A 21,150-nucleotide genomic window follows, 5' to 3' on the forward strand; every position below is an offset into this window, starting at 1 on the left:
TTCGCGTTTGCCGGCTGTTGCTGTTGTTATTGCATGAAATATCTTCAGTTTGTTGTGTCTGCGCGGAGATTATTTTTGTAATTTTTCTGCTTTTTGGTTTGCCGCAGCTTATGAAGTTTTAAGTTCTTAAACTTTTGTATTGATAAGTTCTGGTTTTTGCTTACTTTTTTCATATGGCAGAAGGATGAAAAACCAAAATATGAAAAGGTTGAGAACCACTGGTTTAAAAAATTTAATTATATTGCTGAGATCGTTACAAAAATTCAAGTGGTTAAGAATAAAATGATGAAATATTGTGTGCTAAAAATAATGAGAAAATCGTTCAAGGATCGATCGTTAAGCTCTTCAAGAAAGAGATTAAGGAGTTACATGGGTTTCGTTGGTTAAAAAAATTGATTTTTTGTTTTTTTTTTTTTTTTTTGGCTTATTAATTTCTACTGCATATCAAGAATATTTTCCTAAATTTTCAATTCGAATTTTTCTAAAGTCGATCCGAATAATAGTTTCGGAGATACAGCCTTTGGAATGTGTGCGCTCCAAGTAAGGTATTATTGTTACTCGAAACTTTTAACGCGTTTTTCTCGGAACAGTGTTTTTTAAGTCAAAATGTTCTTGAAAACCACTCAACCGGAATTTATGGAATTCTTAAGATAGTGATTACATCCGGTGTCAGGAACAGAAATGGTACAAAATATGTCCAGAGGAGAAGAAGGAAGGAAGAAGTTGTGAAGTTCAGGTTCAAAGTGGTGCTCCGATTTTATATAAACTTAAAAAAATCCTTAATATTTGTTTTACCTACTCTTCAGATATACTTCCAATCCTACATATAAAAAGAAATTATTTACGTTCCTGCATCAAGTACTGGCGTTCTTCTTCTTCTCAATTATTTGCGTTTATTGGCACTCATTTGTCTGGGCACACTTTCCAGCAGCCAGAGTACCTCAAAATCGCATCAAGTCATCATTATTCGCTAAATTGTGGCAATCGCTCTTCTTTAGCAAGGGCTCGCGCTCGCCTCCCCTCTTCACCTATTGGTTGCCCCGCTATCCACAAAGCTTTTTGCCACAATTTCTCGGCTATTTCCTGCACATTTTTCTACTAAAAAGTGTGTCAGTGTTGCCACGTCGCTGTTTTTCACGCTCGTCATCTCATTTGACCTTTCGCAGTTAGCTTGTCGGTGTGCTGTCGATGCTCTGCGCTCCAAGCGTACAATGTTGCTACGTGGTTGTGTCCTCTGCCATTGACCCAAAGCAAACTTGGCGAACAGCGAACGATGACTTCACGTGCAGACGAGCGCCACACACACACAGACTAACGGTGGATTTGCGGTCGCGTGGAACGCTGCTTGCTTGTTTACTTGTTAGTTGCTAACACTATTGTTATTATTATTGTTGCTGTTGTTGCTTGTTGTTACTTAGTTGTTATTGATGCCACACTAGCAACACCGTTGTGTTATTGTTTTTGTTGTGTAATGATTTAAACGTTTGCAACGCTTTTGTCCTGTTCAACTTTCACATCGGCGATTGAGTGAGTGTGCTGCGCTGGGCGCTGTGCTGAGCTGAGCTGAGTTGAGTTAAGTCACCCACCGCTGTGCTGTTGCCGTTACTTGGGAAGCCCTCAACACTCTCCTGGCGCTGCTTGCTTCCTTTAATGTCGAACCTACTTTATGGCTTCTTTCACACCCTTCACCCAGCTGCATGGCGCTTGGTGCTTCTTCTTCTTCTTCCGCTTCTCTTCGCACTCACTCATATCGATTTCCAACGATTTTCCGTTACATTGTTGTGCTGATAGGTTTGTTGTCTTTTGTTAACGTAAATATTTTTATACAACGCCCACTCTATATACCTCAGCGCTGCCCGCACGCCTTCCTCATCTAGTGGGTGTCTGCTGTTTTTGAGCTATTGTTGTTGCTGGCTTGCTTGACTGCCACCATAAATTGGTTTGTTTCTGCGTTATTAAGAATTGACATTGGAATTTTTCTATTGTTCAATCTCGTCGAGTGGATTTAGGACCACACTTCGCTTGCTTTCCGCTTAATATCACTATTGTTTGTTGTTGTAGTTGTTTACAGCTATTGTTGAAAGTGGGTCAGTTGGTATATTTTGTTAACCCTGTGCTGGGAAAGTGTTATCTTGATTGTCGTTTATCGATACTAAAAAGATTTTTCTATTGCTTTTAAATGTTGGCCATTATGATTTGTGCGCTCAAATTGGCCAAGTAAAGTTCATAAGGTCGCAGACAATGTAGTTCAAAAGAGGTTTGGAAAAATACTCAAGTATTTTTAATATTTTATTTTTTCGCTGCATGGCTAATTTAAGGGCCACAAAGGGAACTATAGTAACAGAAAAATAGGAACTCAATTCGAAAGGTTTCGAAGGAAGCGCTCTTGGTGGTTGGAGGTCCGAAACTGCGCTGGCAGATAATTTTTGCAGAAAACTTCAAATTGAAGCTAAGAGCTTCTTTCTTAAAATGAAAGGAACACGATATATAGAATTCAGAACGGCAGAAATCATCCGAAGCTCAAAGTGAGTTTCAATCAACAAAGAGCTGAGCACCACAGACTTAGACATCTCATCAAATTTCGAAGGACTTTTTGATCTATGAACAATGTGGAAAGACAAAAAAATACTTCTTTCGGGATTTCGCTATGTCCATATGGTACTAATTCGCATACTGGCCGATTGTTTGGAATTTCGCTCGAGCCGATTCTCGTAAATGAATAATGCGAAGAAATAATTTTCAATATACTTTATCTCAATTCTCAATAGCAACTAAACATGACCATACCGCTCTCTACAATAGTATCATAGTCTTGTCATAGCAACATCTTATGCTTCTGGTTGAAGGATCATCTTTTCAGTCTAAATTCTTTCATATTATGAGTGTGACTCCTAGTCTTTCTCGTTGTTTTCACCACAGTAATCCCCATCATAGAGCCAACAATTTTGGCATGAATTCCAGGAGATTCCTAAAAACCCATCAACAACTCAGTTCAGCAGACTTTTCTAGGAACCTAAATCAGGGGAGAGCGGTTCTATAGTTATAATACAATTAAACTTTATATTCAGAAGAAATTCGTTCGATGACTTATCCGGAAGTATACTTGTGACAAGCTGGAACCCGCAACATTATTAGCAGGTTAGTTAAGTCAGACCCCCGGGATGGGGATACCGGGTTCATACTTAGATCTTTGAAAACGGTCGAGAAAACTATCTAAAATTGGATCAAAGTCCTCATTTTAGATGCTGGAAGCTTTATCTTGCGAAAGCTTTGTAGTCTTCAAGAGATTCCGCTAGATTTTACATCGTTTCAAGAGAACTTCGACAATTGGTGTTCTCAAAAAGGTCACATTGCATGTATCTCCATAAGGATTAAGAATTAAGTTTGACTTGAACTTGGCTGCAATCGCAATTAAATTGCTGATGTTTGAGCTTGTCTTATGAATCTTGTCGTTTTATTGGCCACTGATTATCCCAGGCTGCCAAAGCAGATTTCTACTTTCCTTAAATATTATTATAGAAAATAATGCTCACATCTCTCCGTTTTTACGAAAGTATATACACACATACACACAAATGCCCATCAATTCATACATCAACGTAGTATAAATGTAAAGTTAGCTGTGTAGTCAAGCAAAACCAGCGCACCCAAACTCTCAATCAATGCAATCACGTGTAGGGATAAAGCCAAATAAGACAAAGAAGAAGAGCTTGCACAAAACCGATACCAAACCCATTAGGCCAATCCCCATTACCACAACCTGTCTAATCTCTATCTCATATTAATCTCTATTAGTTTTTTATACGTTCATTTTTAAAAGCTTTTGAATTTTTCCGGAACGTACAGCATGTCCTAGTACCCCATTGAAATGTCATGGAGTGTGGCAAGATTAAGCAGCTATTGTTGTCGCTGCTGGCGAGATCGTATATACATATCTATGTATAAGGTCCACAGCGACGAGAGACAATGAAATTGCACAAACACACATTAACATATTTACAGTTACAAAAGCGAAACACACACAGCGGTATAGTGACATAGCCACCAAGCAACTGACGATAGTTAAGAAATAATGCAAAAAATAGTTAAACAATGCCAACAGCACAACAACAACAACAATGGTGGATTGCAGTATGTGCTGAAAAATATTGCACATTGCGGGTAATACGCTTGGGAGCAAAAACCGGATAATGATGCCCCACACAGCAGCAACAACAAGAACAAGAAATGTTGCATGCTACCACTGCCGCGTTGCACGTTGTTGCCTCTTGTTGCTGTAGATAAATTGTAAACACTCACAAGCATAAATAAGTTTGTGTGCTTGTGCCTGATGTAGCGCCTGGCCTAGGAATTCCGCTGTGTCTAAAGGCACTTGTGGCACAATATGCAGCGCCGAGTTGCACGCTTTTTTATTGAAGTTGTGGCAATGGCATACTATTTTTTTCTCTTATTTACGGTTGCAAAAACTTTACAATAACAACAAATTATAAATAAAACCCTCGCCAACAAATATTATATAAGCCACTTACCGAGGCATGTGTGCGTCTATGTGAGGCTTGGAAAGTCTTCACGGGCATATGTCGCACCCAAACCAACAGCAGTCGTCAGCGCAACATAGTCTCAGCAGCTATCAAGCGTTGCCGTTGCTGCTGCTGCTGCCTTGTAATCCTTAGCCATCTCATCCATCTACTTAACTCCGTCGAGCAGGCTGTCGCGCAGCAGTTAGTGACATGTTGCGCGCTATCCAACCATCCATCTAGTCAGCTCAGCTCAGGGCTCATGCCAACTCGACTCTTCCGAGTTGCAGCGCACTTTTTTCATTATATTTTCCACGTTTTTCTCTCTCTCTATTTCTTAATTTTTATTATTTCAGCGTTCTTCATGCACATCAATTGACTTTTTTGTTGATTTCTTGTCTTCAACTACGCTTATTCTATAGATATGTATATTCTCTACTAGGCATGTCAGCGCTAAGTCCATCAGTCGCGCAGCTTTTGTTTATTTATCGTTGAGTTTTTGTTTACTCAAAGCACTCTTCCATCTCCTCTCTGCATAATGTCTGTGTAATTCCATTGACCATTTACTTTAACAATTTCAGTTTTTTTTTCAATTGACTACGCGTTGGACCTTGACTTGCTGACACACATCTTAGAGATTAAGCGCTGGACTTTGGTTACTCACTTTTTATACAGTTAAGACACTCAGAATTTTCTTACAGTTTCATACGAAGATTATACTCGTATAAAAAATGTATCGTTTATGAAATTGAGAGAGCAAATCACAATTTAAATATGTAAGGAAGTAGTCTTAGTAGTAGACTCTAGTTAAAATTTCTGCCTCTTTTGTAAATAGAGGAATAAAGTGGGTTCGATCCTCATAATACACCGATCATATAAACTATCACAAAACTCAATTGCCAACTTGTCTAATAAGGAATAATAGAGTGGGTTCCTTTCTCTCTCAATGAAGTCGTCCGTTAATGATCTCTCATTTAGCACTTATTGGTACTGAAAAAAAGTCAAGGCTGCTTCTCTGCGGAAGATAATGATCTTACTGATGGTTCAACTATGGCTGAGTTCGGACACTGCCATATCAAAATTCCCCCTTTTGCGAATTTCCCACCATTTTATTACTTTAGTGGGACTCTATAATAGTCATGACCATAAAAAAATTACGAAAAATATGCAAATCCACTACAAAAATAGGAAAGCGTTACCATATTTTTTTTATCTTTTTCATAATTATCTCTCTTTATTTATTTCCCTAGTAATTACAAGTACTTACCGTTTCTTTTTTTAATAATAATATCAGCTTTGTGCGTCCGTTCCGCTTTTCGGCATTACGTCTTTGTTGTACTTTATGCGCCTGCTCTGCTGAATTTAATCATTCGCAGCGCTTTTGTGTTATTTATTAAACAATAAAAAAATTGAGCGCCATGTCAATGAATCCTTTGGCGCCGCTTACAAACTCATTTGGCTGCACGCTCCGCTACAACGCGCTGGCGCCTTGATCTCTTGCTTTACAGCTGGCGCTTACGGCAGCCTTTTCTTATATGCGCTGAATTCTTTTTTTCTTCTCATTTGTTTGTGTATTTGTGGCCGTCACTACTTTAAGCCTTTCGCTATGTTTGTTGCTTCATTCTTTTTGCGTTTCTTTAACTTCATTCGCTTCTTCAATTTCATTCGCTGACAATGAGTTTTTATTCGTTATCTCTCCCCGTTGACATGGTTGGCGGCGGTGCCTTCTCTGTGCGCTCGACGGCCATCGGCGGCCGCTTCGTTGCCATGTTTGCTGTCATTGCAAATTTTATAATTTGACAGCTTACATGGTGCCTCAATACTTAATGTTGGCCACCACCAGCACCATCACCGCGGCCGCTTCAGCTGCAGCTCGTCGTTCTCGCTGATTAGTTAGTCGCTTGCTGTGCAGGTTGTAGGCTATAAGCTACGGGATATTTTGCTACTGGTTTTAAGCGCGTTGCTTATAAACTAAAACAATAGTTTACATCAAATAATGGTGCTGCTCGTGTGTATAGCTTCTGTAAGAAATCGCTTTAGCCACATAGTAACCGCTGACGTGCCCCCTTCAAACTAGCTGCCTTATCCTGCCGACATACTCCATAGTTGAGTATGTGCTGCTCTTTTGTTTATGTGTAAATAATGATGACAGTCAGAACAATGCGTCGTTTTGAAAGGTGAGTGCGCGCTTCAAGCTGCTCAAGCGCCTGCATTGCCTAAGCTGCTTCACTTCACTTCACTGCATATAAAAAGCTCTCTCAGCTGCTGCAACTCACATATTTTACTTACACTATTTGTATTATCACATTACGTCTTTTTGTTGTTGTTTTATCGTTAGTTCATTGTTTTTGTTCGCTCATTAATTGTGTAATGCGAGGTGGGCAATTAAAAGCAATAAATACAGTTACTTAATTGTATGGTAGCATATACTTACATGCAATTCTTGTCATCTTTGTGGCTTCTTTTTTCTGTTGTCAATAAAATTACCGAAGCTCTGCCGATAACTCTCCTTTAAAAAAGGAACTCCTTCGGGCAGCTGCTGACAATAATTGTGAAAATGTCCTTCTTATATAATATATTGGTCTATGATATATAGCTAAGAAGGTCTGTGTTACAAGAGATACGAAACGCTTTGTCACGGATGGTTCAAACTGAGGGGGAATGTGGGAGGGAGAATTTTCTGCCGGAAGCTCTCTATCAACACCTATCTATCTGACCATTGCAGAGTCTTCCAAGCAGAGGTCGCTGAGATTAAAGTAGCTGTGGACATAACGGAAACGTTGGTAACTGTAAAGCGGACAAGCTTGCAAGAGAAGGTACCCTAGCAACATTGACGTCGTAATGGGAGCGGGTTGGTAGTCCATGGTCCACCTGCGCAAGAGCGCTGGACATCTAGACTATGCATGAGCTCGCCAAACAGTGGTCAACAACCAGCATCTGTGCAGTGGTGAGGTCCTTTTGGCCCTCTAGGTCCTTTGAACTGCTTTCCCTGGGAAATGTCCATCTCAACGCGATCATTGGTTTGCTTACTGGACATTATCCAATTGGTACCCTTGCGTTGGGGCTTAGGATCGTGGCAGATGCAAGTTGCCAAAGCTGTATGGAGGAAGGCGAGGTGGAATAATCTAAGCATTTCCTTCTCCATTGTCCAGCGTTTGCCTGACTGAGGTTTCTACACCTCGGAAGGTCCTTTTTCGGCGATCCTAGCGAATTGGCTTGAATTGACATTTGCCGACTAATGAAATTCGTAACTCTGAATCTTAAGGGTATTTGATCTACGGGGAGTTTACTGGTATCACAATGGACAGCACTCTAAGCTGTCTAAGTGAGATTTGCAGAGATCTGCCTACAAACCTAATTTAACCTAACCGTAACATCATTTAAAAATATAGAAATCCCTGAAAGAATTTTGAGAGAGATTTATATATTCTCTCAGAACCGTTTATGATTTTAAAAATAGTTTTGAGCCTTCGATCACACATCGTGGAAAGGCAATGTCTGATCAGTTCACATATATATCAGTCAAACCCCCACTAATAGATCATCATCAGGTACATTGTAGTACTTTGCAGGTCGGGGTTCGATCGCAATTCCCACTAACATAGTTTTTTTGGCAGTAGTGTTCTCCATCGACAGTCAAATCCAAACCTTTCTTCTGCGGAAAACCTTCCGTTTAGGAAACTATTAACCCTATGGAATCTCAAAGAGGAACCTAACTGTATCAATCACCTGGAAAAGGTCTAACCTGCTAGTCATGAGAACATAAATGATGAGAGGCTTACCTTAAAGGGACATTCCTAGTGTGATCATACGATGTTCAAGGAGATATTTCACATAACCTAGGATCTTTCGATCTATATTTAAAAGGAATTGGAATGAACTGGAAAGAACCAGTTCAAAATTGAATTTCAAAACAGATTCCTTACCTTCTTTGAATAAAATAATCAAGAAAGGTTAGAAATCCTTTGTGATTTACACTCCCACCCGGGAGAGCGATTACATGACACGCATGCAACCATTTCAACTATTTCGTGGCACGTAAGAAATGCAAAGCCAATTATAAATTTTGACATCACATTTGCCACCAAATTTATGTGCTTTCGCCACGAGCACAAAGATATCAAATAATATGTGTCAAAATTGCAACGAAAACCAGCAACACTACACATGTTTGTTGCAGCACAGTGGCACCTACTGCGCTGACCCACTTACAAATAACAGTAATAAGCGCAAATATACAAATACAAATGTTGAAGGAAACATTTTTTTACCCAAAATTACAGGAATGTATATGGATGAAGGAAATATGAAAAAACTGGCCAACAACTTGCGGCAGCAACTAAGCTTGCCACTTCATTTGTATGCCGCCTGCGTGTTTTTGTTTTGTGGGCGCTACGCAATATCATCAGCGTCAAAATCAGCAGCCACATAAATTTCAACTCATTTGTTGCTCGTTAATTTCGCAAAATGCGCCGCAACTCAACAACAACATCAAGACAACAATAACAACAATGAGTGAAAAGAAAGCAAAACGCATTGCGGACGCGGCGGAAAGCCAAATTAAATGCAACGCGTACAGCGTGTGGCATGCAACGACACGCACGCACACACACCTCGGCAGCACATACAAACAGAGGTCACCTTGCAATGCGACTTCACGCTGTGCGTTTCTGGCAATGCGCATGCGCATCGCCGGCATTGCGCATTTGGTTTCATGTTGAGCGCGCTTCGTCGTTTGTTGGTTTTTGTTGCTTTCTTTTACGAAATTTATGTTTTCCTTTTCGCGAATTTCTTTCACCGTCTTTGGCAGCCGCAAATTTATTACGCTAATTAAAATAATTCTTAATTAATAAGATCGTTTTTGTTTGATAAACGACTGGGAAGTTTGGACATATTGTTGTGGGACACTACAATTTGCGCTTAAATCGATTATTTTCCGATTTTAGCAAAAATTTTATTAGGTTTTTCGAATACAGACTATTGTTGCCTTGTTTTTGAAGTCTTGCTACATCAAATGGCCCTGTGTATGCTCATTGGAGTCATCTACCTTATCAAAATAAATAAGATATCAGTAGTCAACGTATACTCCATGGAATTTTGGCTACATTCTTCCCCAGTCGGTGCTTCACAACCGCAATGGTCCTCGATCTTTTGCTTCCGTCGTCTGCTTGATCTCCTTTTCGAATTTACTACGAATCTTAAATTATCTCTCAACAGCACTACTTGTGAAATCTATTAAACTTTAGAAACTATGTGATGAAAAATATTTCTGATTAGTAAATGGGACTCTGGACCAAAGTTCTGGAACCTAATGAAACATTTGAGGTCAGACAGGGTCAAAGCTCGAACTTCGCTGAACGAAACCAAAGGCTGTTCATCTATGAAGTCAAAAAACGTTTCTTACCATCCACCAAATTGAAGAAGATGCGGTACTAAAACAAAGAAAGTATCCCAATCTTACTTCAAATACACTACCAATACTGAGATCGAGGGTTATTCAAGTCGCAAGTAAATTATTATTAGAAGCAGCTTAGTAGCCACTTATTAAGAAAAAGGACAGGGATGAACTTGATTTCTTTTGCAGGAGTATTACATGTGATTATTTAATAGCTCTAACCTCAAAATAATACGATAGGACCGGTTCGAACTATTAATGTTCGCCATGAAAGAAAACTAACCGTCTTGAGACTCTGCTTATGACTTTCGGGGAACTCATTATTTTTATTCAATTAAATGAAATAGTAAACAGCTGATTAGTTTCATCGTTTTTTTAAAACCCTTTCCGACCACCTGCCGTTGAGATTTTTAAACATTTGTATACATTTTACTAACTACTCAGCGACATAAAAAATTTAACAAGGGTCCACTCGCTGACTTGTCACCACATTAACGCCTACCTTCGCACCAACTTCCTTCCTTACACTCGGCCATATGCTACTGGCGTTCTACTTCACTCCTCTCTCTATCTCTGCTTCTCACTATACTTCCTTGCCTTCACCACACACATACCGATCCTTGCAACTTGTAAAATAATTACCTCTTCCCTTACCACAGGTATCTACACCGCAAACGTGCCACATGCTTGCCAATAAATTTCCCTTTTGATAGTCGAGATCTCTGCAGCGCCGTCTGTTGCATTGTTTACACCTGTTGGCCGTTTGAGATCGTTGGTGCGCTGATTTGTTGTCGCGCATCCTTGCACATCCTTGCCACTGCAACGACGGCTAGTGCCAGTTTGTCAGCCTGGTTGCCTGCCTGGCTGCATTGTTGTTGTTGCTTTGTATGCATATTTATTGTCATTTGCGGTGTTTGGTGTGTTTAAATGGCGAGCGGCAGCAAACAATTTACACCTTCTGCTGTGGTTTTAGTCAGTTGCGGTTGCATTAAATCAATTTTCGGTCTCCAAAGTTTGATATTACAAGACAGCGGACAGCAAATAAATTATAGTTGGCTAGCTAGCTAGCTGTGTGTGCATTTCCTGCTGTGAGACACATGTTGCGCGCTCGCTTGGTTTTCGGAGGCGGTATGCGGTTCGAAGATGTATGTCGTTACAAGTGAGAAGTGTTGTACGGTAAAAAACTAAATTAATTAAATTCAGTGGGAAATTGTTGGACCACCATGACAGCAGTATCCAGTGATTTGTGGGTTTCTGACTTTCAGAATGAAGTTCGCAGAAATATTTCAGACCACATAAGAAGCTATTTTTTAAGGTAATTGGATTTACTGTCACCATAAGAACTGGTGTCCAAGATGGTGATTTCATTAACAGATCAATTCATGCCAGAGAATACGACCGAAGCTGAGTAATAAATCGACGAAAGTCTCTAAAAGAGATCTAGGATAGATGTATGAATTGGGGAATCCATGTGAAACTAGAAGGACCGATCGAAGAGGATACTTTAAAGAGGTTGCTTTGAGTTTAGAGGTCTGAGACCATTTCGTAATATTTTTTCTCAAAACTCACAATCCTCTGAGTAAACGCTAGTTTAATATGATCTATTAAGTATAAAGTGGACGTCTACTGATTTTGGAAAATAATAGTACTGATCTATATCACTCATACGATGGAAGTCTAATGGGATAATGATATCACCTCACATATATCATCTATTTGAAATAATACCTACAGAATTAAGAGTTCGGAGATCCAGCACACCTGGATGAGATTCCAAAGTTATTATCATCAAGTCTTGATGGGGACTCAAAAGGTGGACCCATAGCTGTATCCTTGTTAGAATAGCGGGGACTTACTCTCTTTCAAGATAAAAAATGTTTGGTTCATTCCAAGGTACCTCACTTAAGCGGGTCTCACTGTTCAAAAATTAGTATAGCTTGGCAGAGCTGTTTAAATCAAAGCGCTTGCATAATTTTAACTCATATGCCACAAACCACACACTTAAGCCGACTTTAATGTGTTGCCAGCGTGTCTTCTTCTTCCTCTTCGTTGTCCATGATAATTTCAACAGCGCCGATTTCCCATCTCTGCCCCAAAACCTTCGATTTCTGCTCATAATCGCCAGCCGCCGCTTCAGCTAAATCACGTCAGAGTAATTTCCACTAATAGTTGCATGTTGTTGCTGTTGCATTGATTATGCAACATTACGAAATTTTCACTGCTCGACATTATGATTAACATATCACGTTGCACGTTGTGGTGGCGGGCGCAACCAATTTTCGCCCTGCTGCTGTTGCAAATATGTATGCAACATTCTATTGCCGGCTTTCGCATCTGCCTGCCTCGACTTACCGCCTGCTTGCTAAACACTCCCTTTCATTGGAGGTGTTTCACTGCTGCGGCTCCTCTCCTTTATGTTGCACGTTTTTGCGCTTTTGTTGCATGCATTTTTGTGATTTGTGTGAATGCTATGGGAGAGGGCGCGCTATTTATTATGAATTGGGAGAGACGAGTTGGAGAGCGGCGCGACTGGGACGAGCGGCTCGTAAACAAGGGTATCTGACACATTGCCTAATGGGCAACTAATATGCAGCAAAGTGAATTGCAACAATTACAACAACACTAACACAATAAACGTTGTGTGGGGCAATAATCAGCATAACAGCGGCGGCAGCAGCCAAACACGTAACGTCTAATGGAAAGGGGCTCAACAGCGCAGTGTTGATGGTGTTAAACAGCCGAACATGACAGTGCTGCAGGCGGCGAGGTCGACGGCTAAACAAGTTAACTGCATGTTTGCACTCGACGGCAGTCAGACAGTCCGTCAGTCATTCGGCGAGCAGTGAGACATTTGGTATTACACGAATTGTGTGCCTCTAAATTTATGCAGCACGACTGCGAACTGTCGGCTGCTGTGTGCTTTGTTCCAACTCTGTAGTAATAGTTAGAGCATAACTTGCGAAATTATCAAATGCATGCAGTTCGATTCAAAAGTTCGAGCGCGGTCTCTTTGGACTTATGAGACAACCGTGGAAATCGTATGATTATATAAATAACTTCTTTTACAAAGATTAGAGTTCTGTTAGGTCGCTGTTATCATTCTCATAAAGGTCCGAGACCGATGCATTTTCGGTCCACTTAAACCACTTTTTCAAAGGTTACTCAAAGTATAGGGTTGTGCTTGTGAGTCCACGGCGGTAATTTCCTTCGACTTCCGAGGAGCTCCTTCTATTTGTTGTGGCTATTGTCCTCAAGCCGGTCAATATTCCCGAGATTTACCTACCACCTTATCCCCAACTATCCCGGCAGCTATTCGTTTTTCTTTCTGAATTTTCGTAAAGTCTTTGGAATTCATGCAACACATTATTACTTACGTACACCAATAAAATTCAGCACAGTAACTCTAATCAGCACCAACTTGAATGCTAAGAGCCCACAATAGTGCAACAATCAACTCCACCAACTCTGGAGCGTACACCAACGCCAAGAGCCACAGCAATTGCACGACTAACATTTAAAAATTGCAAGCAGCGAAAGAGAGAAAAACCGCAAAAAATTACGTGCAATAACAAAATGTTATTAAATGCTTTGTAACGGTTGACTAACCACGTGTTCCGTCCGTCCGTCCGCATGCAGCTCGAGCTGTCTGCATATTTACCCCTTGGGGACAAAAGTGAAAACATGTCTTGTTTTCATTCAATTTTTACATTTTACTCGCTCACTTAAGTACGAATTTTCAGCATTATGTATGTTTGAGAGTTACATAAGCATTTTTTTCTCTTAGCTTGGCAGTCGCTGATGAAGCAATAAAAAGTTATTTCAATGCGCTAAAGTGACTATTGCGATTACTAGTTGTTAAAGTATTCAAATATATTTGTATTTGTTTTAGATTTTTTTACCAGAAACCTTTATAAATACAGGCGAAGAGTATTTCCACAATCTCTCTCTCTCTCTCTTCTCTCTCTTTTATCAGTAAAAGCTTAGGAGATCTAGGAGGTATTGGAATATAGTTCTTCTTCGCCAGACTTTGTACCCTTTGACTCCTGGAACCTTTTCCCAAAAGCTTTTCAGTGGCAAAAGCTTTCAGGTTATTTAAGCTTTAAGCTTTCCCTTCTGAGTTTTTCCTCAGCCACAACAGCTTGGATTTCATATTTACATATCATAAAGTGAATATACGACATACCATCACTTTTCCACGACAGCAAGTGATCATCCCCGAAAAACATTATCCTACTCATGGTTATGGAGCTACAAGCAGACGAATAGATGCTTCGAAAAGCTCAGCGCCTTAAACATATTGTTCAGATATGATGATCAAATGAGCTTTGTCGTATAAAAATATCTCAAAAATATAAACTCAGAAAGAAAAGAAAGAGATAAGAATAAAACAAGCTTTAAGTTTTACAAACTTCAAATTTGGACTACCAAAATCTTAAAATTTAGAACGGAGAAAGAAGAGAGAGTGATAAAAATAAAACAAGCTTTAAGTTACTTTTCAGAGCTTTTTGGCAAGTTCTCAAAGTTTCACAAACTTCAAATTTGGTCTACCGAGCTCCCATTAAATAGACCCAATTACTTTGGTAATGCGCCACACGTGTATTCCAGACACTACCAACCTATAGAGACTATATAATTATATATCTCTCCAGAACTATTTCACGCTAAAATAACAATTGGCTCCATCTAAACCCCTCCATATTGCAGTTTATAGAATAAACCGTTTTGTGGATTAAATATTCATATTTCCAGCAAACAATTAAATTCGATTACGTTAAAACCAGCAACTATACGACAATACTTCAATTAAATACCCGTTAATTTACGAGCGTTTAACCTTGGCACTTTTAATGGCTCACTAAATGTACGGGCGTGTCCCAACACACAAATTTGCACACACTTTTACACGTTACTAGTATACGAGTATATTCAAGTATGTAAGCGTGCAAGTGAAGGCAGTCAAAGCCAGTAATTAAGTCCATTGGATATTTTCGGTGTCTCCAGCGCAATTACAGCTAGAAGTAGTTAGCCAAAGACCGAATTCTACCACCGCTTCAACCACCTCAACGCAATTCGCTTAGCTTTGCAATTCGGTTCGTTGTTGTTGTTGTTGTAGCTGTGCTAGTCATTGTCGCTGCTGGTTTGCATTATGCCAAGTCAGCAGAGTATAATTACTTTGCAATTACTTAGCCGAGGTAAAGACGCAACGCAATATTAAGCCACCGTTGCCATTCTATGCGTTGGTGGTGGTATTTGGAGCATTTCGTGGCAAGGTCGCTTGGCTTTCCTTTTTGTTTGGCTGCCACTAATAACAGTTAGCTAACTAACGCTAGTTCTATTCAAATTGCTTCACTACTTAAATACTTCCGTAGTAATCGGTGAAAATGTGTAATGCTGGAGGGCAAAGCGAAATTGTAGATGAGAAAGAGGGACAGTAGCTGTTTTGGGGATATTATTTGTTGGGATTAACCCGTTGCGGTGAAACATATTGTCATGGGATATACATTATAGACTGCATCTCAGACGGGCTTTGAAGAAAATTCGAACTCAGTGAGAGAGATTCTTCGATAAACTACTAGCATCTGGTCATATCTTATCCTGACACCGAATAACTTTCATAGCGTTCTGACAACCGCAAAATACTTTAAAGTCTTCTTGGGGTCTCAAGGCTTTGTTTCATTACTATTAGACTCCACGGTTATCATGAAAATGACTTCTCTGATATAATTACACTCTAAATCTAAATCCACTTGAGCTCTCGTAGTCTCATACGATACATAAGCTCTTAGCTCTATAGCTTTATAAGGTTAAAGTTCTCAGTCGAATTCTACATCTGAAAATGTGCTGACATTTTGTAATTGCAGTTATTAAATAATATAATTTCAAAGCTATCCACTCACGCACTTATAATTCGAATATGAATTCGTCGATTCCGCAATGATGTTTGGGGTATATATAATAATCCACTACTTCTACGAGCTCTGCAGATTTGTAGCATTCTCCAAATGTAATTGCAAATACAAGCGCTGCTTGATGTTCAGTAATCGAAACCGAATGTTAGCATGACCCCAGCACCGCTGCCTAACTCCCATGAAATCCACACACACAACACACAAAGGTGCTAACGGCACTGGAGTAGGGTGGATTATTAGCTAAATGTTGCATGACTGATGGCCTACTTACAAACGCAAGATGCAAATACTATGGCAGTTGCAAGGTTTCAAGCACTAGTGTAAAGCTAGCAACATTTCACTATCAGGTACAGCGAAGCCGTGCTTATCAATCGCTGCAGTTCGCTTTGAACGCGTACTTCAGTAGTGAGCCAATATTGGCTCTCTTGTTGCTGTTGTAATGACATTTGACGTTGTCATAGCGCGGTGTATCCGTATGGACATTGCAGTCGCAAAGCTGATTCCACCGCAGGTCAATTGCACCAACACTACTGTGAAGATGTGTAAATGGTAGGCGTGGTCGATTTACGTATTGCATGGTGGGAAGTGAGTGGAAATCACTTAAATGTGAATCTCTGCAAACGCCCACGAACTGTCGCAAGTGCTAGTTTTATACAAGACCATACCCATGACAATGGTGTCTCTCTTCCGCTCGGCGGCATTGCCACCACCTGAGCTGTTAGGCAGAACTTTGATTGATTTGTCGGTATTACGAGTATAGTGATGTAGCAATTACAATTCCAAAATCGTTACACTAACTCAAATGTCGCACAGTGGACCCAGTTTAACCGAAATAAAACATCTTGAGGCAAATTTATATTTAAGAGTCTCACTTGGTTTAAATATGTTTAGTCCACCAGGAAGCTTCTCAGCAGAAGTAGAATTCTCATTTCGGACTATATGCCTTACTCAATTTCGGGAACTATATGCCTAACTCAGGCCTGAATTCTGAGACCTTGGTCTAAAAAAGTCTTCTGTGAATTATTTTCATAAAACTATATCATCGGAACCCATGGACTGAAAGCGAACTTTAAGAGAGAACTCTTTGGGGTTTCAGTTTCTTAAATTATTGTTTCGAATTGGATTGGCTTATAGGGACTGAGTTAGATCTGAGATTTGATTCCGATTGGCGATTCACTTGAATAGTCAGTTGGATTTAAAAAATTTAAATTTAACAAGTAAGGAAGGGCTAAGTTCGGGTGTAACCGAACATTTTATACTCTCGCAATTTATTTATTTAACTTTATTTATATTATATAATACACAATTTGACCCACATATTCGTCACATATATTGTATGAAGTCCACTGAAAGTTGGAAACCATATTATTAGGTTAGAAGCACCGAGGTCCTCGTGTTCGATATATGGGGCCTTAAAAACCTATGGTCCGATTTCGGCGATTTTTAGAATGGGGCTGCCACACTATTAACATAGTATTTGTGCAAAGTTCTGCATCGATATCTTCACTAGTGCTTACTTTATATATTGTAAAGTTAACGATTTAGATCGTCTTCAAAGTTCTGGTATATAGGAAGTAGGCGTGGTTGTGAAGCGATTTGGCCTATTCACAACATATCATTGGGATGTAAAAAAACTATTACAAACCAAGTTTCATTGAAATCGGTCGAGTAGTTCCTGAGATATGGTTTTTGACCCATAAGTGGGCGACGCCACGCCCATTTTCCATTTTGTAAAAAAATCTGAGTGCAGCTTCCATCTGCCATTTCTTATGTGAAATTTAGTGTTTCTGACGTTTTTCGTTAGTGAGTTAAACCACTTTTAGTAATTTTCAACCTAACTTTTGTATGGGAGGTGGGCATGGTTATTATCCGATTTCTTTCATTTTTGGACTGTATTAGGTAGTTAGCTAAAAAAAACGACTGCAGAAAGTTTGGTTTATATAGCTTTATTGGTTTGCGAGATATGTACAAAAAACTTAGTAGGGGGCGGGATCACGCTCACTTCCCCAAAAAAATTACATCCAAATATGCCCCTTTATAGTGCGATCCTTCATACCAAATTTTATTTCAATAGCTTTATTTATGGCTTAGTTATGGCACTTTATGTGTTTTCGGTTTTCGCCATTCGGATTTGAACTCCACTCTTCATCCTGATCACTTTGGTATATATAACCCTATATCTAACTCATTTAGTTTTGGTTGTTACAAACAACCGTTATGTGAACAAAACTATAATACTCTCTTTAGCAATATTTGTTGCGAGAGTATAAAAATGTTTTCCCTTAAATCGGTATAAACAAACTACTGTGTCTGTATCGCTGCCGCCAGTTTAGCCACAATATTGCGATATGAGCCACATTCTCCATTGTTATAGCCGTTGTTGTAGTTAATGTCTGTTGCTCCACATGAGGGTGTACATATCGAAGAAAGGGGGCTGTCTGCTGGATGCATTCTCATAAACTGCAATTCAACGCAGGACAATTAAATTCCTTTCAAATATTAATTTGCTGTTGTAGTTACTGTAAATTGTTGTGGTTGTTGTTATTATTGCTAAATCATAGTAGTTGTAGTTGGCATTTTAGCAATAGCTGGTTTAAATTGCAGCACATTGCAATTGAAAGGTAATAATCAGTTGAATTGGGGTGCGAAGTGCAGTTATTTGATGGATTTGGTACAGTTCTCTATTGACGTACATGCGGTCAAGTATTTATGTATAAATTTGTCTAAATAAAGCTTTAAGTATAATAGATTTCGGAAATTACTCTCTATGGCAGATGATACACGAAGCTGTTAAGCTTTCACTTGTCTTGGCTGAACATTTTTTGAGCTTTCTGATGAGATTTCTCGATTTTTTAAGAAATCCGACAAATGCGAGGTTACTATTTTACGCTAAGCGCTCAGAAAGCTTACTAGCATAATCTTACGGCAGTTCTAGTACTGTCCACTACCTAGAGCTTTCACTTTCTCCAGCTTAAATTACAAATTTAATAAATTTTAAACAATTAAATTCTTCATCTAATAAATGTTTTTCAATATATTAAGTGATTGCAAAAACTACAAGTGAGACACCGCTGACGAACACCGAGAAACCGCAAACCCCACGAAGCTGGTATCAGCTGCGTACGAAAAAGTGCCAGTACTTCTATTTTATAATAGAAATATTTTTCGGTTTCTTGAATACTTGAATAACCAAATAACGAAAACTATGCCAACCGACAATGTAGTGGTGGAGTGGCCTTAACCTCGACACCACATTACCGCATCCACACACACACACGCACAAACATATATTGGACAGACATATGCGGCTGGCAGCCAGTGCCCGCTTGCGTGCGAGTTAAATGAGTGAGCTGCCACAGCAAACACTCACCTGTACAACAAACACACATTTTTATATAAATATGTTTAATGATGGATATATTTATATGAGAGCTATTTTGCAACAGTAGCCAGCTACCAAATGCTTTGGCTCACATTTCAAAAGGCTCTAAGCAGCATGTTCAGGTGCCTTGTGGTTATGAGTTTGCGTTCGCACAAACATCTCAGAGCAACGTCAAGGTAATAACTACACATTTCTATATACTTAAACATATATATATGCCTGTCATCACATACAGACGCATAGCAAATAGCATAACTGTAAATGTTTCATAGCAACGCTAGCAGCTTCACAGCTTAGTTCTAGTGAAATTCTGATAATTTCTCACACATGTCTGTATATATTATACATCTGAGCTTGTGTATATTTAAGTTTGTTTGCTCTCATGCGTATCCGTCGGGTCATTATGAATATGTCTTGAATGAGTGAGTGAGTGAGTGATTTCAATTCAGTATAATTAAATATCCTTCACTAAGGCTGCTAAAACGTAACACTGACGCTTGTAGACAGGCGTTGATTATATTTGTATAACTAGAAGGCCGAGAGGAAATCTACGGAACGATATTTTTTGGACCAAAAGGATAAAACTTGTAAAGGAAAATGTTTGTAGAGTTGATTTGTTGATGCGACTTATATCGATTCGGATGAGTGAAGGTATTACGGTTATGATGTTTCAACTTTAGACTTAGAAAAACAAGGCCGTCTGGCTTGAAGATTCTGTCTTCCCTTTACTGGATAACTTCCATAATTGGAAATTGGAAGAAACCGAGTTGTTCAACAGACCTTTTCGATCAACTTTGGACCTGCTAAGTTTTGGCGATCCCCGGATTTACGCGAAGGTAGCAGAGCTCCGATCCGATACCGGTTTAACGATATTGCGAAGGTAGAGTTGTTCTTTATAAACTTATCCGGTTTTCCGTTGAGCTTGAGACAACTGAAATGTATTGGCTTCATTTTGTGGAAGTAAATTCTCGTTTTTCTTGAGAAAACTGCAGTCCGTGGATCTACTGGTACACTGGTAGGAGCCACCTTCCTGTCTGTATACAATTATACCATTTCACTGTACTTACCGATGTCAGCAAACCACTACCCGGTGCCTGATCGATGTCCAACAGCAGACACACAAATGTGATCAAACCAAATCCAAACTATATACTGACATACTAAATTATGCAAGGGCATCTAGTTAAATCGTTGTCTACCCGGTCTCTAGTAGGTCAAGTTTGATAGAATATTTTGTAATCGACGGATCATTTTGCGAAAGTTTTTTTATACTAATATTTCACCTTCGAGATGAAAACTATTCTTCGAAAGTCCTCAATAAACAATAAACACACTTCTCAGGATCAATATTTGCCAAATAATATGTAGTATTAGTCTTAGATCTTCGTATAACAGACTCTTCCATTCCATGCTGACTTTGATCTATTTTCCCCTTACCATATTTTTAAGTTATTCAGTATTTGTAGGTTACCAAGACCTCTTCGTCTATTATACATTTAGGGTTCTGCTGCAAGAATTTTCTTCATTTCAATATTTTAATATTTTGTTATTCGAACTCCCGCTTGGGTCTTCACAAACAGTAAACTGTGTCAGTAATGCTTTTGCACATTTTTCACATCGAACTTTTCCAACTATGCTCTGCATGCGAACATTTTCTACGCTCTACACCTACAAACAACATGGCAGGTGGTATTTTCCAAAATTTTCGTTGCAAAAATATAAACACAGCTGTACATACCTGAAACTATGCACATACACTTGCTGTTAGAGTTCAGCTGCGGTAAATGATAAAATTTAACTTCCTTCCGGAGACGTTTAGCCCGTAAATAGAAAAAGCACCAAGTAATGGCAGCGCCCTTTTGGCAATGTTCCAACATAAATTGAACTAAATGTTTAAGTTATGTTGTGCTTATTTCAATATTTTCATGAAATTGTGTAGAATCTTTC

At 39.2% G+C, this 21,150-nt stretch overlaps 1 long non-coding RNA gene across 1 annotated transcript in view; it reads left to right on the forward strand.

Annotated features, from left to right (window-relative positions):
* The window catches only part of LOC128922722 (uncharacterized), a 259,697-nt gene that overhangs the window by 199,777 nt on the left and 38,770 nt on the right, over positions 1 to 21,150 (forward strand). The window lies entirely within an intron of this gene.

This window comes from Zeugodacus cucurbitae, chromosome 6 (assembly GCF_028554725.1).
Source record: "Zeugodacus cucurbitae isolate PBARC_wt_2022May chromosome 6, idZeuCucr1.2, whole genome shotgun sequence".
Taxonomy (NCBI): Eukaryota; Metazoa; Arthropoda; class Insecta; order Diptera; family Tephritidae; genus Zeugodacus; species Zeugodacus cucurbitae.